This window comes from Schistocerca gregaria, unplaced genomic scaffold, assembly GCF_023897955.1.
Source record: "Schistocerca gregaria isolate iqSchGreg1 unplaced genomic scaffold, iqSchGreg1.2 ptg000333l, whole genome shotgun sequence".
Lineage (NCBI taxonomy): Eukaryota > Metazoa > Arthropoda > Insecta > Orthoptera > Acrididae > Schistocerca > Schistocerca gregaria.
This window is the reverse complement of record NW_026061799.1, coordinates 8862751-8883341: the sequence shown is the minus strand read 5'-3', so window position 1 is coordinate 8883341 and position 20591 is coordinate 8862751. Positions and strand designations below refer to the sequence as shown.

General features: G+C 26.7%; 1 pseudogene; it reads right to left on the bottom strand.

Annotated features, from left to right (window-relative positions):
• Positions 1-1677: 1677 nt before the first annotated feature.
• Positions 1678-18363, bottom strand: LOC126306419 (NADH-ubiquinone oxidoreductase chain 5-like; annotated as a pseudogene).
• Between the last annotated feature and the right edge of the window lie 2228 nt (positions 18364-20591).

The window sequence follows — 20591 nt, the reverse complement described above, 5'->3', positions numbered from 1 at the left end:
ATTCTAAGAACTCTATATTCTAGAGAAGTATATTAAACCTATGTTAACAACTCACTCAAACCACCCATTCCACTTAGTAGACTATAGACCTTGACCATTAACAGGAGCAATTGGAGCAATAGTCCTAGTATCAGGACTAGCAAAATGATTCCACCTGTTTAATATTAACTTATTCATAATTGGATTTGGAATTACCCTACTAACTATAATTCAATGATGACGAGATGTAGTACGAGAAGGAACATATCAAGGATTACATACAGGATTTGTATCAATTGGATTACGATGAGGAATAATTTTAGTTATTGCATCAGAGGTATTATTTTTCGTTTCTTTTTTTTGAGCATTCTTTAGAAGAAGATTAGCACCAACAATTGAACTAGGAATACTATGACCTCCAATAGGAATTCAACCCTTTAACCCTATACAAATTCCATTACTTAATACAGCTATTCTTTTAGCATCAGGAGTAACAGTAACATGAGCACATCGTAGTTTAATGGAATCTAATCATACTCAAGCACTACAAGGATTATTCTTCACAGTGTTATTAGGACTATACTTTACAATACTTCAAGCATATGAATATTGAGAAGCACGTTTTACCATTGCAGATGCAGTTTATGGATCAACATTCTTTGTTGCAACAGGATTCCATGGTTTACACGTAATTATTGGAACAATCTTTTTATCAACATGTCTACTTCGACACTCAATAAATCAATTTTCACCAAGACATCACTTTGGATTTGAAGCAGCAGCATGATACTGACACTTCGTAGACGTAGTATGATTATTCTTATATATCTCTATTTATTGATGAGGTAGATAATTGTTTTTCTAGTATAAATAGTACATTTGACTTCCAATCAGAAAGCTTGATATAAATCAAGAAAAACAATTCTAATTCTATCAACAAGAGTTTTCATTAGATTTATTATTCCAATAATTGTTATAATCCTGGCAACAACACTATCAAAAAAATTAATTAATGATCGAGAAAAAAGATCACCATTTGAATGTGGGTTTGATCCAAAAAGATCAGCACGAATACCATTCTCAATACGATTCTTCCTAATCGCAGTAATCTTTTTAATTTTTGATGTAGAAATTGCACTAATTCTACCAATTGTAATTATTTTTAAAACTTCAGACATTATAATCTGAACAGTATCAACAATATTTTTTATTCTAGTTCTATTAGGAGGACTATACCATGAATGAAACCAAGGAGCATTACAATGAGCAGAATAAAAGGTTGTAGTTTAATATAACATTTGGGTTGCATTCAAAAAGTATTGATATTATCAATCAACCTTAAATAGAATAAGAAGCGAAATATTGCAGTCAGTTTCGACCTGGAAGATTGGTATGTACTACCCTTATTCTTATTAATTGAAGCCAAAAAGAGGCGTATTACTGTTAATAATATAATTGAACTATAATAGTTCCAATTAAGGAAATGTAAAGCCAATATGAAAGCTGCTAACTTTTTATATTAGCGGTTAAACTCCGTTAACATTTCTAAAATTTATATAGTTTAAATAAAACATTACATTTTCACTGTAAAAATAATATATCTATTTTTATAAATACTTAAAAGTAAAAATACTCCCTTAACATCTTCAGTGTCACGCTCTAATTATAAGCTATTTAAGTAAACGAAAAACAATATTACCAAAATAAATATTCAAAAAATAAAAGTTAAAAGATAAATCTTGAAATTAGAATCATATCAACCTTGAATATAACCAATTAAATAAATAAATAATCTATATAAACCTTGACCACCAAGTAATTCACCTCAACCATAATCAAATGACTTAGATGAATAATAACCTATTTTTAAAGGAATATATCTAATAAACTTAGTTGAAAGAAAAGGTATAAATCATATAGAACCAGCAAATCTAACAAAAGAAAGTATACTTAAAGAAAATAAATTATGAGAAAAATCAAAATTAGAAATAAGATAACCTAAATAAGCACCTAAAATAACAACTGTAATAGTTAAAAACTTTAAATAATAAGGTAAAGCAATCACATGAGGAATAGGAAAAATTAATCAAGATAAAAGACTACCACCAAAAACAGCAACAAACAATAGACCAATTACTCCAAATGAAATATAATAACCCTTATCATCAAAAGAAAATCTAGAATAAAAATTATTATCACCAGATATTGAATAATAAAACAAACGAAAAGAATAAGATGCAGTTAAACCAGTAGAAAAAAAAATAAAGAAAAAAAATTAAACAATTAATTCATCTTAAACAAACCATCTCAAGAATTAAATCCTTTGAATAAAATCCCGCTAAAAAAGGTATTCCACACAAAGGTAAACTAGAAACATTAAAACAAACTGAAGTTAAAGGTACGAAATTAACAATTGATCCTATAAAACGAATATCCTGAGAATCCTTCAAATTATGAATTATTGAACCTGCACATATAAATAATAAAACCTTAAATAAAGCATGAGCCAATAAATGAAAAAATGCAAGCTTTGGATAACCTATAGCCAAAATTCTTATTATTAAACCAAGTTGTCTTAAAGTAGAAAGAGCAATAATCTTCTTTAAATCAAACTCAAAATTAGCGCCCAATCCAGCCATAAATATAGTTATACAACCAATTAAAAGTAAAAATCAACCACAAATATAAGTATCCAATATTGGTCTAAAACGAATTAATAAATAAACACCAGCAGTAACAAGAGTAGAAGAATGAACTAAAGCAGAAACAGGAGTAGGAGCTGCTATAGCAGCAGGAAGTCATGAAGAGAAAGGAATCTGAGCTCTCTTAGTTATAGCTGCTAAAACAATTAATATAGTAATGAGCTTTATTTCAAAAGTATTAGAAATAAAATCATAATAATAAATATAATTTCAACCACCAAAATTTAACATTCATGCAATAGAAATTAAAATAGCAACATCACCAATACGATTAGAAAGTGCAGTTAATATACCAGCACTATAAGATTTTACATTTTGATAATAAATAACTAAACAATAAGAAACTAAACCTAAACCATCTCAACCTAATAAAATTCTAATTAAATTAGGACTAATAATTAAAAAACCTATAGAAAGAATAAATATTAAAACAATAATAATAAAACGATTTATATTCTTTTCACCAGATATATAATCCTCTCTATAATAAATAACCAAAGAAGAAATATATATAACAAAAGATATAAAAATAAGAGATATTCAATCCAAAATTAAAGTTATAACAACTATAGAACCATTTAAATTGAAAAGCTCTCACTCAACAAAAACTCTATAATCAATTATTAAATAATAAATACCTAAAATAAAAATTATAGTTCTCGAAATAAACAAAGAAAAAAAACTCAAAGAACAAATAGAAAATAAATTCACGGCCTAAGATGAAAAACTTCATATCATTGATTCCACAAAACAATATTTTTAATTAAAATACTTAAGCAAACTAAACAAAGAAATATTCACCCTTAAAACAGAGAATATTTAAAGGCAATCAATGTAAAAGTAAAAGATGATATTCACGAAAATAACCAAGAGAACAAGTATAAACACCAGAATAATAATTCCCATGCTGAGAATAAGAATATATATACAAAGTATAAACAGCTCTAAAAAAAGATAAAAAAATCAAAGCAAAGAATCTAAAAGAAGATCAAGATATAATTCTATTTAATAATCTAATTTCACCTACCAAATTTAAAGAAGGAGGAGCAGCCATATTTGATGATCTTAAAAGAAATCATCATAAAGCCATTCTTGGCATCAAATTAATTATACCCTTGTTAATTAATAATCTTCGTCTACCTAAACGTTCATAAATAATATTAGATAAACAAAATAAACCAGAAGAACATAAACCATGACCAACCATTAGAGAAAGAGAACCTACACAACCTCATCAATTCATAGTCATCAATCCACCAATAACCATTCTTATATGAGTAACAGAAGAATATGCAATTAAAGACTTTAAATCAACCTGACGAAAACAAATAAATCTTACAATAACACCCCCAGATAAACCTAAAGACAATCAAAAATAATTAAACTTTAAACCCAAATAAGAAATAACCTTTATAACACGAAAAATACCATAACCACCTAACTTTAATAAAACACCAGCAAGAATTATTCTACCTGAAATAGGGGCCTCTACATGAGCCTTAGGAAGTCATAAATGAACCAAAAACATAGGTATCTTAACTAAAAAAGCCAAAATTATAAATACATAAAACATAAAATAATAAGAACCAAAATCAACCAATAAAGGAAAATATAAAGTATTAGAAACATCATAAACCTTAAATAAAACTAATAATAAAGGTAATCTAGCAACCAAAGTATAAAAAATTAAATAAACACCAGCCTGCACACGCTCAGGTTGTTAACCCCAACCCAAAATTAAAAGTAAAGTAGGAACTAATCTAGCCTCAAAAAAAATATAAAAAGAAAGAAGACTTAATCTAGCAAATGAACAATAAAGCATAATTATTAAAATCAAAACCATAAAAACAAAAAAATTAGAATGATATGAACTTAAATAAACTGAACCTCTAGCAGTGATTATTAAAGAACAAATCCAAAAACTAAGTAAAATTAAACTAAAAGAAAAATAATCAATACCAAAATAATATCTAATTATATTCAAATCAGCATATGAATAAACACAAATTATAAAAACAAAACCCGACAGAAACATTAAAGAATGAACCAACCATCAACAATTATTTAATAAACAAAGAGGGATCAGAAAAATAGTTATAAATAAATACTTTAACATAAAGATAAACCAAATGAATTAAAAAAATCATTACCATGAGAACGAATTATTGAAACTAAAATAGAAAGACCTAAAGAACCCTCACAAACAGAAAAAACTAAAAAAATAACAGGAAAAAAATAATCATAATCAAACTCAATAAGAAAAACAATAACTAACATAAATAAAGAAAGAACAATATATTCTAATCTCAAAAGAACCATTAATAAATGTTTACATTTAGAAAAAAAACATAAACACCAGCAAAATAAATCAATAAAGAAGTAAAAATAGAGAATTTAAACATTAGTTTTAATAGTTTAAAAAAAACGCCGGTCTTGCAAACCGGAAATAAGTCCAGCCCCCACTTTTAAAACTTCAGAGGTGGAAAAGCTTCCATCATCGGTCCCCAAAACCGGTATTTTAAATAAACTAACCCCTGAAATGATCAAAATAATAATTATATCATTATCAAATGTAATAAATATTAATTTTATTAAATTAAGACACCCAATATCAATAATGCTTTTTATTATCCTTCAAACCTTCCTAGTTGGATTAATAACAGGAACAATAATAGAAAGATATTGATTATCATATATTTTATTTTTAACATTTCTTGGTGGTATACTAGTATTATTTATTTACATTACAAGAATTGCATCAAACGAAATATTTCAGCCTAAATCAATCACTATAATTATTACATTAATAATGTGAGTATTTATCATATTAATATTAATTATTCTAGATATATCTATATTTATAGACTTTTTCAAAAACACCAAAACTATAAATATTGATAATTCAATCAATTATCAAGAAATAACAATATCTTTAGAAAAATTATATAATAGACCAACATTCATTATTACAATAATAATAATAATTTATTTATTTTTAGCACTACTAGCAGTTGTTAAAATCACCAATATTAATCAGGGACCTATTCGTAAAATAAGATAATTACTAATGAATAAACCCTTACGATTAAGAAATCCTTTAATTAAAATTATTAATAACTCTTTAATTGACTTACCTGCCCCAACAAATATTTCATTTTGATGAAATTTTGGATCCCTATTAGGGTTATGTTTGGTAATTCAAATCGTAACTGGACTATTTTTAGCTATACATTATACATCAAATATTGAAATAGCATTCAGTAGTGTAGTACACATCTGCCGAGACGTAAATAATGGTTGAATTATCCGAACCTTACACGCAAATGGAGCATCTATATTTTTTATTTGTATTTACTTACATGTAGGACGGGGAATTTACTATGGATCTTATATATATATATACATACCTGAATAATTGGTACAGTGATTTTATTTTTAGTTATAGCAACTGCATTTATAGGATATGTCTTACCCTGAGGCCAAATATCTTTTTGAGGTGCAACAGTAATTACTAATTTATTATCAGCAATCCCATACTTAGGAACAGATTTAGTCCAATGAGTATGAGGAGGATTCGCTGTTGATAATGCAACATTAAATCGATTCTTCACATTCCATTTTGTATTACCATTTATTATTGCTGCTATAGCAGCAATTCATTTATTTTTTCTTCACCAAACAGGATCTAATAATCCTCTTGGACTAAATGGAGATATTGAAATAATTCCATTCCATCCATACTTTACCTTTAAGGATTCTATTACATTTGTAATAATAACATCATTATTAATTATACTATGTTTAATTAATCCTTACCTATTAGGAGGTCCAGATAACTTTGTACCTGCCAACCCATTAGTAACACCAGTTCACATTCAACCAGAATGATATTTCCTATTTGCATATGCAATTCTACGATCTATCCCTAATAAGTTAGGAGGTGTTATTGCATTATTTTTATCTATTAGAATCTTAATAATTTTACCATTTTATAATAAAACACCATTCCGAGGCATTCAATTTTAACCTATTAATCAAATTTTATTCTGAATTATAGTAGTTGATGTATGCTTACTAACGTGAATTGGTAAACGACCTGTTGAAGAACCTTATATTATAACAGGTCAAATCTTAACAATTATTTACTTCACATATTTCTTAATTAATGTCCATGTCGCAAACGCATGAGATAAATTAATTAAGGAATAAACTTAATTAGCTTAGGAAAAGCATATGTTTTGAAAACATAAAATTAGAAGTTTAACTCTTCTATTAACTTTTCTCAAAAAATTTCACTAAACAAATGAGATAAATAAAATCTTTAAACCAACAAAGAAAATAAAAAAATTCAAAGATAAAGGTAAAAAACTTTTTCAAGCTAAGTTCATTAATTTATCATAACAGAACCGTGGTAATGTTCCACGAACCCAAATAAAACCAAAAGATATAATAGCAAGCTTAATAAAAAATATAAAAGAATAAAAATCACCGCCCAAAAAAATTAAAGCCAATAACATTCTTATGAAGACAATTCTAGTATATTCAGCTAAAAAAATTAAAGTAAAACCACCCGCACCATACTCAATATTAAATCCTGAAACTAACTCAGATTCCCCTTCAGCAAAATCAAAAGGAGTACGATTAGTTTCAGCTAAGCAAGAAGCAAAACAAGCTAAAGCTAAAGGAAAAGAAATAATAATAAATCAACAATAAAGCTGATAGTTTATAAAATCAAACATATTAAAACTACCAATTAAAATAATTAAAGACAATAAAATTAAAGCTAAACTAACTTCATAAGAAATTGTTTGAGCAACAGAACGAAGAGAACCTAATAATGAATAATTTGAATTAGAAGATCAACCAGCAATTATAACAGTATAAACGCCTAATCTAGTACAACATAAAAAAAATAAAAATCCATAAGAAAAAGAACACATATAAGTTAAATAAGGAAAAATTACTCAAACGGCTAAAGAAATCATTAAATTAAAAACAGGGGAAAAATAATAAAGTAGGTAATTAGATATAATAGGAATTGGCTGCTCCTTACAAATTAACTTAATAGCATCTCTAAATGGCTGAGGAATTCCAACAAAACCTACCTTATTTGGACCCTTTCGAATCTGAATATAACCTAAAACCTTACGCTCTAATAAAGTTAAAAAGGCAACACTAATTAAAACACAAATAACCAATAAAAGAAAATTCAAAATAAATATAAATAAATCATAAAGTATCAATACTATTTGTAGAAAAAATCTACATAAATGAAATCTAAATTCAACACATTAATCTGTCAAAATAGTAAATAAATTAATATTAATCAATATAACAAAAAATATTTTAACCATATGGTCCTTTCGTACTAATATGGATTAACAATCTTAGGATAGAAACCGACCTGGCTCACGCCGGTCTGAACTCAGATCATGTAAGAATTTAAAGGTCGAACAGACCTAATCATTGGGCTCCTGCACCCAAAATTTTTCTTAATCCAACATCGAGGTCGCAATCTGCTTTGTCGATATGAGCTCTCAAAAACAATTACGCTGTTATCCCTAAGGTAACTTAATCTTATGATCATAAATTATGGATCAAAATAACAAACATAAATAAATGAAGAGTTTATCTATTCTTCATGTCACCCCAACAAAACATCATCATTAAATATAGAAAGACAAACAAAAAACTATATAAAAGTAAAATGTCAAGCTCTATAGGGTCTTCTCGTCCTAAAGAAGAATTTAAGCCTTTTGACTCAAAAGTTAAATTCAAAAATTTATTAAGAGACAGTTGATTTCTCGTCAAGCCATTCATTCCAGCCACTAATTAAGAGACTAATGATAATGCTACCTTTGCACGGTCAAAATACCGCGGCTCTTTAAAAATACGCTCAGTGAGCAGGCCAGACCTCAAAATATAAACAAGAGGACATGTTTTTGATAAACAGGCGGAAATCAATTTTGCCTAGTTCCTTATAATAAGTTCACAAGGTAAAAATTTCATACAAATAAATATACTAATTCTATCATTATTACAATAATTTTAGAATTAAATTAATAATTTTAATAAAAAACCTAAAATATTTATAAAATCAAAATAAAAAATAATGAACTAAAACGTAATCTTAAAGATAGCTGGTTTAAAGCTTACTATTATATTTCTATAAAATAAATTATAGGTTATTAACTTCAAAGCTTATCCCTTAAAGAATAAATAAGTTAATATTTTTACTTAAAAAATTAAATACAAACAAATAACTTTAAAAAATTAAATTTTTTCTTAAGAAACTAGATATCTTGGGAAACGATTAACATCTCATTTCTATAAATAATTTAATAATAATTATGATACATTAACTATAAATTATTTATAAATCAACCCAAATCGAGACAAGTAAAATAAATATTAAAATTTTGATAAACCCTGATACAAAAGGTACAATAAATAAAACTACTTAAAAAATTTAAAATAATATTTCATAAAACACTTACATTACCAATAAACTATAATTTAAAAAATCAATTCTATAAAATATACTAAGACAAAAATACAATAAAATTATTTATATTAAATAATTAAATAAACAAAAAATAAATATAATAAAATAAATAATCAAGATATCCTGATTTGCACAGAAAAATTTTCAGTGTAAATGAAACACTTTACTAATAAGTTATATCTTGAAACTCTTCCTAGATACACTTTCCAGTACATCTACTATGTTACGACTTATCTCATCTAAATTGAAGCTACATTAAAATAAAATAGAATAATCAATAATGAGAGCGACGGGCGATGTGTACACATCTCAGAGCCAATATCAGTTAAATTAAATAAATTAAATTACTATCAAATCCACCTTCATTAACAGTATTTCACTATCAAATCCGTTATAAACAAAAATCTATTGTAACCCACCTCCTCTTAACTATAAGCGGCACCTTGACCTGAAATATTTTATAATTATAAATCTTGAGAATTATAACTCTAAAAAGATTCTCTGATAACGGAGATATACAAACAAATAAATTAAGTAGAGTAAATCGTGTATTATCAATCATGGGGTAGGTTCCTCTGAATGGAATGAGATACCGCCAAATTCTTTGGGTTTAAAGACCTTAACTAATAGTACCCTGGTAAATATAATTAACATTTAAAATAATAGGGTATCTAATCCTAGTTTATTACTTAAATTTCACAGATTCATAAAAAGGGCCACAAATAAATTTTAACATTTCACCTTACAAATTTATATTTCAACCCTAATAAAATAAACAACTGTTTTAACCAATAATATTCACTTGTATCAATCGTATAACCGCGGCTGCTGGCACGAATTATGCCGATACTAAATCAATTGCTAAATCCAAAATCACTTTATAATTAAATCAAATTACTGCAAAAAGAACATTTAGTCTAACAAAACTTACATATAATACAAAGAAAAAGTGAATAACAAGCAAGAATAAAACTTTTAAAAATAAAAAATAAGAAAATTTTAAATCTATTAATTCAGGAAAAAATAAAAGATTCAAATATTTAAAGAAAAAAAAAAGAAAAAAAAACAAACATTAACAAAAAAAAGAAACGCCCCTATGTATGACCACAACAACTTCTCTATTATATATAATTAATGATTAATATGGAACATGTATAGCAATAAATGTATTATATTCTTTCTTATTTAATCTTTCTTTTCACTAATAAATAAAGAAAGATTAAATAATATAATAAATATATTTTATACAATTATGTAATTTAATATAATATGTTATTAATATGAATTCTTTTTTTATATTAAGTTAACTTTCATATATATTAGTTAAATAATCTAATTATAGATAATTTACATAATTATATTATTATAATTAATATAATTATTTATATTAATTATAATATTTAATATTTAAATTAATAATTTTATTTATTATATCCAAATATAATAATATTAAATATTAAATTACATATTATTATATATATTATATTATAATAACCTATTTTAAGCTAAAAACATAAGTAGCTATAATCCTAGGTAAATAATTGCATTAAAATAATCAATTGATAATGGTAAGATGAACTTATAATACTTTAATTTCAATTAAATGTAATATATTAATATAAATTATTTATTATATATATATATAAAAAAATAAAATGAGCAGGATAAATTAATCCTAATTAAACAAAATAATACATAAAAGAATTTCAAAAAAAACTTTCGATTTATATATTAAATAAATGAAGTGCCTCATTAAAGGGTTACCTTGATAGGGTAAATAAAGTAAATAAAATTACCTTAATTAAAATTACATAAGATAGAATTAAACTACCTCCTTTAGTATCAAAAACTAACGTGCATCATACACCTTAATGTAAAAAGGTAAGCTAAACAAGCTAATGGGTGCATACCCCATTTATAGAGGTATCAATCCTCTCCTTTTTAATGACCAACAACTCTACAAAACTTCTCTTCCTATCAACATTAATGATAGGAACGATCCTGTCCATTTCATCAAATTCCTGATTTGGGGTTTGAATAGGACTTGAGATCAGCTTACTTTCATTTATTCCGCTCCTAACAAGAAATAAAAATATAATAATAAATGAATCATCAATTAAATATTTTATTGTCCAAGCAATAGCATCGACAATATTATTATTTTCATTTTTGCTGATTCAAATAAAATATCCCATGGGATGGGAAACAGAATTTATCCCATCAATAATAATTAGATCTAGACTATTATTAAAGATTGGAGCTGCACCTTTCCATTTCTGATTTCCAGAAGTTATAGGAGCATCAAGATGAAATAATTGTTTAACATTAATAACATGACAAAAAATCGCCCCAATAATGGTCTTATCTTATTGTATTCAATTAAGAACTTTTATTTGAACAATTATTATCTTAAGAATTATTATTGGGGCAATAGGAGGTTTAAATCAAACATCCTTACGACAACTTTTAGCATATTCATCAATCAGACATCTAGGTTGAATAATTAGATCATTAACAGTCAGAGACACATCTGAGAACTATACTTCATTATTTACTCACTATTAAGATTAATTATAGTTTTATTATTTAAGCAAATAAATTTATTTTTCATAAATCAAATTTATTCAGCCAGAAATATAATATTCTTATCTTTATTATCTTTAGGTGGACTACCACCATTCCTTGGATTCTTACCAAAATGAATTGTAATACAATCATTAATAGAAAACAATATAACAACTATTATAACTATTATAGTTGTATTAACTACAATTACACTCTACTACTATATACGTATTAGATTCTCAGCTCTAATTATATCATACACAGAAAATTCGTGATCCATAAAGATAAAGTCCCAAAAATCAGGAATCATTCTTCCTATAACAGTAATAATTTCAACAATAGGATTGATTTCAACATCAACCTTAATTTCATTATACTAAGGACTTAAGTTAATCAAACTAATAACCTTCAAAGTTATAATTAAAAGAATAATCTTTTAGGCCTTAGTAAAATTTTACACCTCTAGAATTGCAGTCTAGAATCATAATTGAATATAAGACCTAAATATGATAAGAGAGAAAACATCTCATAAGTAGATTTACAGTCTACCACCTAAAATTCAGCCATCTTACCGCAAAAATGATTATTCTCAACAAACCATAAGGACATTGGTACTTTATACTTCATATTTGGAGCATGAGCAGGAATAGTAGGAACATCAATAAGAATACTTATTCGTGCTGAACTTGGCCAACCCGGATCTCTAATTGGGGATGACCAGATTTATAATGTTATTATTACAGCTCACGCATTCGTAATAATTTTCTTTATAGTAATACCTATTATAATTGGTGGATTTGGTAATTGACTTGTTCCACTAATAATTGGTGCAGCAGATATAGCATTTCCACGAATAAATAATATAAGTTTTTGATTACTACCACCTTCACTAACCCTTCTTCTTACATCTTCTATAGTAGATAATGGTGCTGGTACAGGATGAACAGTTTACCCTCCTCTAGCAGGAGCTATTGCACACGGGGGTGCATCTGTAGATCTAGCTATTTTTTCACTGCACTTAGCAGGTGTATCATCTATTCTTGGTGCAGTGAATTTCATTACAACAGCAATTAATATACGATCAGAAAGTATAACTTTAGATCAAACACCTTTATTTGTATGATCTGTAGCTATTACAGCATTACTTCTCCTTCTTTCACTTCCAGTTTTAGCAGGAGCTATTACTATATTATTAACAGATCGAAATTTAAATACATCATTCTTTGACCCTGCAGGAGGGGGTGACCCAATTCTATATCAACATCTATTTTGATTCTTTGGACACCCAGAAGTTTATATTTTAATTCTACCGGGGTTCGGAATTATTTCACATATTGTATGTCAAGAAAGAGGAAAAATTGAATCATTTGGAACATTAGGTATAATTTATGCTATACTATCAATTGGACTAATAGGATTTATTGTATGAGCACATCATATAATTACAGTAGGAATGGATGTTGACACACGAGCATATTTTACATCAGCAACATTAATTATTGCTGTACCTACAGGAATTAAGGTATTTAGATGATTAGCTACATTATATGGAACTAAATTCAAGTTCAATCCACCATTATTATGAGCTCTAGTATTTATTTTCCTATTTACAATTGGTGGATTAACAGGATTAGTATTAGCAAATTCATCACTTGATATTGTATTACATGATACATATTATGTAGTAGCCCACTTTCATTATGTATTATCTATAGGAGCAGTATTTGCAATTATAGGAGGTGTCATTCAATGATATCCACTATTTACAGGATTAACTATAAATAATACATGATTAAAAATCCAATTTACAATTATATTCATTGGAGTAAATTTAACATTCTTTCCTCAACACTTCCTAGGATTAGCAGGAATACCTCGACGATACTCTGACTACCCAGACGCATATACATCATGAAACGTAGTATCAAGAATTGGGTCTACAATTTCTATTGTAGGAATCATTATATTCATTGTAATTATATGAGAAAGAATGATTACAAACCGAGCAATTATATTTAGAGCTAACATAAGAAGATCAACAGAATGACTACAAAATAACCCTCCTGCAGAACATAGTTACTCAGAATTACCATTAATCTCTAGATTCTAATATGGCAGATTAGTGCAGTAGATTTAAGCTCTACAAATAAAGGTTTGACCTTTTATTAGAAAATATTTATTAATGGCAATATGATCAAATTTATCTCTTCAAGATGGAGCTTCACCATTAATGGAGCAATTATCATTCTTTCATGATCATACTATGGTCGTATTATTATTAATTACAGTAATTGTAGGTTATGCCCTAAGTTATATATTATTTATTGCCTATACTAACCGTAATATACTTCATGGACATATAATTGAAACAATCTGAACAGCTTTACCAGCAATTACATTAATTTTTATTGCCCTTCCATCATTACGACTATTATATTTACTTGATGATTCAGTAGATGCAATAATTACAATTAAAACCATTGGACGACAATGATATTGAAGATATGAATATTCAGACTTCATAGACGTAGAATTTGACACTTATATAACACCAGAACAAGACCTAGAAAATGAAGGATTCCGACTACTAGATGTAGATAACCGAACAATCCTACCAATAAATACAGAAGTACGAGTATTAACAAGAGCATCAGATGTTCTACACTCTTGAGCAGTTCCTGCATTAGGGGTTAAAATTGATGCAACGCCAGGTCGGTTAAATCAAGGAACATTCACAATAAATCGACCTGGATTATTCTTTGGACAATGCTCAGAAATCTGTGGAGCAAACCACAGATTTATACCAATTGTAATTGAAAGAACTTCAGTAAATTTATTTATTAAGTGATTATCTAAGATAATTTAGGAGTTAGTTAAAATAAATAACATTAGAGTGTCAATCTAAAGTAACTAAAAAAAGTTAGTACACCTTGAAATTCATCAGATGACTGAAAGTAAGTAATGGTCTCTTAAACCAAATAATAGTAAATTAACGACTACTTCTGATGGGGAAATTATATCCAAATCCCTCAAATATCCCCTCTTATATGATTCTCACTATTGATTATATTTTCAGCTACATTAATCTTGTTTAATCAAATAAACTTCTTCTCATTTAAACCTAACCTTATTAAAAGAGCAGAAAAAGGAACAATTGAAATAAAAAACTTAAATTGAAAATGATAACAAATCTATTCTCAACATTTGACCCATCAACTAACATCTTTAATTTATCATTAAATTGAACTAGAACATTTCTAGGACTATTATTAATCCCATCACTATTTTGACTTACACCATCACGAATTAACATTATCTGAAATAAACTAAATTTAACCTTACATAATGAATTTAAAACACTTCTTGGACCAAAATCATTTAATGGAACCACATTCATTTTCATCTCAATTTTTATTATAATATTATTTAACAATTTCATAGGATTATTCCCTTATATTTTTACTAGAACAAGACATTTAGCATTAACATTTGCAATTGCCCTACCTATATGGCTAAGATTTATATTATTTGGATGAATTAACCATACTAATCATATATTTACACACCTTGTACCACAAGGTACACCGCCTGCATTAATATCATTTATAGTACTAATTGAAACAATTAGTAATGTTATTCGACCAGGTACATTAGCAGTACGGTTGGCAGCAAATATAATTGCAGGACACTTATTATTAACCTTATTAGGAAACACAGGACCATCTATAGCAATAAACTTAATCTCATTACTAATTATTGGACAAATACTTCTATTAATTCTAGAATCAGCAGTAGCAATAATTCAAGCCTATGTTTTCTCAATTCTAAGAACTCTATATTCTAGAGAAGTATATTAAACCTATGTTAACAACTCACTCAAACCACCCATTCCACTTAGTAGAATATAGACCTTGACCATTAACAGGAGCAATTGGAGCAATAGTCCTAGTATCAGGACTAGCAAAATGATTCCACCTATTTAATATTAACTTATTCATAATTGGATTTTGAATTACCCTACTAACTATAATTCAATGATGACGAGATGTAGTATGAGAAGGAACATATCAAGGATTACATACAGGATTTGTATCAATTGGATTACGATGAGGAATAATTTTATTTATTGCATCAGAGGTATTATTTTTCGTTTCTTTTTTTGAGCATTCTTTAGAAGAAGATTAGCACCAACAATTGAACTAGGAATACTATGACCTCCAATAGGAATTCAACCCTTTAACCCTATACAAATTCCATTACTTAATACAGCTATTCTTTTAGCATCAGGAGTAACAGTAACATGAGCACATCATAGTTTAATGGAATCTAATCATACTCAAGCACTACAAGGATTATTCTTCACAGTGTTATTAGGACTATACTTTACAATACTTCAAGCATATGAATATTGAGAAGCACGTTTTACCATTGCAGATGCAGTTTATGGATCAACATTCTTTGTTGCAACAGGATTCCATGGTTTACACGTAATTATTGGAACAATCTTTTTATCAACATGTCTACTTCGACACTCAATAAATCAATTTTCACCAAGACATCACTTTGGATTTGAAGCAGCAGCATGATACTGACACTTCGTAGACGTAGTATGATTATTCTTATATATCTCTATTTATTGATGAGGTAGATAATTGTTTTTCTAGTATAAATAGTACATTTGACTTCCAATCAGAAAGCTTGATATAAATCAAGAAAAACAATTCTAATTCTATCAACAAGAGTTTTCATTAGATTTATTATTCCAATAATTGTTATAATCCTGGCAACAACACTATCAAAAAAATTAATTAATGATCGAGAAAAAAGATCACCATTTGAATGTGGGTTTGATCCAAAAAGATCAGCACGAATACCATTCTCAATACGATTCTTCCTAATCGCAGTAATCTTTTTAATTTTTGATGTAGAAATTGCACTAATTCTACCAATTGTAATTATTTTTAAAACTTCAGACATTATAATCTGAACAGTATCAACAGTATTTTTTATTCTAGTTCTATTAGGAGGACTATACCATGAATGAAACCAAGGAGCATTACAATGAGCAGAATAAAGGGTTGTAGTTAAATATAACATTTGGGTTGCATTCAAAAAGTATTGATATTATCAATCAAACTTAAATAGAATAAGAAGCGAAATATTGCAGTCAGTTTCGACCTGGAAGATTGGTATGTACTACCCTTATTCTTATTAATTGAAGCCAAAAAGAGGCGTATTACTGTTAATAATATAATTGAACTATAATAGTTCCAATTAAGGAAATGTAAAGCCAATATGAAAGCTGCTAACTTTTTATATTAGCGGTTAAACTCCGTTAACATTTCTAAAATTTATATAGTTTAAATAAAACATTACATTTTCACTGTAAAAATAATATATCTATATTTATAAATACTTAAAAGTAAAAATACTTCCTTAACATCTTCAGTGTCACGCTCTAATTATAAGCTACTTAAGTAAACGAAAAACAATATTACCAAAATAAATATTCAAAAAATAAAAGTTAAAAGATAAATCTTGAAATTAGAATCATATCAACCTTGAATATAACCAATTAAATAAATAAATAATCTATATAAACCTTGACCACCAAGTAATTCACCTCAACCATAATCAAATGACTTAGATGAATAATAACCTATTTTTAAAGGAATATATCTAATAAACTTAGTTGAAAGAAAAGGTATAAATCATAAAGAACCAGCAAATCTAACAAAAGAAAGTATACTTAAAGAAAATAAATTATGAGAAAAATCAAAATTAGAAATAAGATAACCTAAATAAGCACCTAAAATAACAACTGTAATAGTTAAAAACTTTAAATAATAAGGTAAAGCAATCACATGAGGAATAGGAAAAATTAATCAAGATAAAAGACTACCACCAAAAACAGCAACAAACAATAGACCAATTATTCCAAATGAAATATAATAACCCTTATCATCAAAAGAAAATCTAGAAAAAAATTATTATCACCAGATATTGAATAATAAAACAAACGAAAAGAATAAGAAGCAGTTAAACCAGTAGAAAAAAAATAAAGAAAAAAATTAAACAATTAATTCATCTTAAACAAACCATCTCAAGAATTAAATCCTTTGAATAAAATCCCGCTAAAAAAGGTATTCCACACAAAGATAAACTAGAAACATTAAAACAGACTGAAGTTAAAGGTATGAAATTAACAATTGATCCTATAAAACGAATATCCTGAGAATCCTTCAAATTATGAATTACTGAACCTGCACATATAAATAATAATGCCTTAAATAAAGCATGAGCCAATAAATGAAAAAATGCAAGCTTTGGATAACCTATAGCCAAAATTCTTATTATTAAACCAAGTTGTCTTAAAGTAGAAAGAGCAATAATCTTCTTTAAATCAAACTCAAAATTAGCGCCCAATCCAGCCATAAATATAGTTATACAACCAATTAAAAGTAAAAATCAACCACAATTATAAGTATCCAATATTGGTCTAAAACGAATTAATAAATAAACACCAGCAGTAACAAGAGTAGAAGAATGAACTAAAGCAGAAACAGGAGTAGGAGCTGCTATAGCAGCAGGAAGTCATGAAGAGAAAGGAATCTGAGCTCTCTTAGTTATAGCTGCTAAAACAATTAATATAGTAATAAGCTTTATTTCAAAAGAATTAGAAATAAAATCATAATAATAAATATAATTTCAACCACCAAAATTTAACATTCATGCAATAGAAATTAAAATAGCAACATCACCAATACGATTAGAAAGTGCAGTTAATATACCAGCACTATAAGATTTTACATTTTGATAATCAATAACTAAACAATAAGAAACTAAACCTAAACCATCTCAACCTAATAAAATTCTAATTAAATTAGGACTAATAATTAAAAAACCTATAGAAAGAATAAATATTAAAACAATAATATTAAAACGATTTATATTCTTTTCACCAGATATATAATCCTCTCTATAATAAATAACCAAAGAAGAAATATATATAACAAAAGATATAAAAATAAGAGATATTCAATCCAAAATTAAAGTTATAACAACTATAGAACCATTTAAATTGAAAAGCTCTCACTCAACAAAAACTCTATAATCAATTATTAAATAATAAATACCTAAAATAAAAATTATAGTTCTCGAAATAAACAAAGAAAAAAAACTCAAAGAACTAATAGAAAATAAATTCACGGCCTAAGATGAAAAACTTCATATCATTGATTCCACAAAACAATATTTTTAATTAAAATACTTAAGCAAACTAAACAAAGAAATATTCATCCTTTAAACAGAGAATATTTAAAGGCAATCAATGTAAAAGTAAAAGATGATATTCACGAAAATAACCAAGAGAACAAGTATAAACACCAGAATAATAATTCCCATGCTGAGAATAAGAATATATATACAAAGTATAAACAGCTCTAAAAAAAGATAAAAAAATCAAAGCAAAGAATCTAAAAGAAGATCAAGATATAATTCTATTTAATAATCTAATTTCACCTACCAAATTTAAAGAAGGAGGAGCAGCCATATTTGATGATCTTATAAGAAATCATCATAAAGCCATTCTTGGCATCAAATTAATTATACCCTTGTTAATTAATAATCTTCGTCTGCCTAAACGTTCATAAATAATATTAGATAAACAAAATAAACCAGAAGAACATAAACCATGACCAACCATTAGAGAAAGAGAACCTACACAACCTCATCAATTCATTGTCATCAATCCACCAATAACCATTCTTATATGAGCAACAGAAAAATATGCAATTAAAGACTTTAAATCAACCTGACGAAAACAAATAAATCTTACAATAACACCCCCAGATAAACCTAAAGACAATCAAAAATAATTAAACTTTAAACCCAAATAAGAAATAACCTTTATAACACGAAAAATACCATAACCACCTAACTTTAATAAAACACCAGCAAGAATTATTCTACCTGAAATAGGGGCCTCTACATGAGCCTTAGGAAGTCATAAATGAACCAAAAACATAGGTATCTTAACTAAAAAAGCCAAAATTATAAATACATAAAACATAAAATAATAAGAACCAAAATCAACCAATAAAGGAAAATATAAAGTATTAGAAAAATCATAAACCTTAAATAAAACTAATAATAAAGGTAATCTAGCAACCAAAGTATAAAAAATTAAATAAACACCAGCCTGCAAACGCTCAGGTTGATAACCCCAACCCAAAATTAAAAGTAAAGTAGGAACTAATCTAGCCTCAAAAAAAATATAAAAAGAAAGAAGACTTAATCTAGCAAATGAACAATAAAGCATAATTATTAAAATGAAAACCATAAAAACAAAAAAATTAGAATGATATGAACTTAAATAAACTGAACCTCTAGCAGTGATTATTAAAGAACAAATCCAAAAACTAAGTAAAATTAAACTAAAAGAAAAATAATCAATACCAAAATAATATCTAATTATATTCAAATCAGCATATGAATAAACACAAATTATAAAAACAAAACCCGACAGAAACATTAAAGAATGAACCAACCATCAACAATTATTTAATAAACAAAGAGGGATCAAAAAAATAGTTATAAATAAATACTTTAACATAAAGATAAACCAAAAGAATTAAAAAAATCATTACCTAGAGAACGAATTATTGAAACTAAAATAGAAAGACCTAAAGCACCCTCACAAACAGAAAAAACTAAAAAAATAACAGGAAAAAAATAATCATAATCAAACTCAATAAGAAAAACAATAACTAACATAAATAAAGAAAGAACAATATATTCTAATCTCAAAAGAACCATTAATAAATGTTTACGTTTAGAAG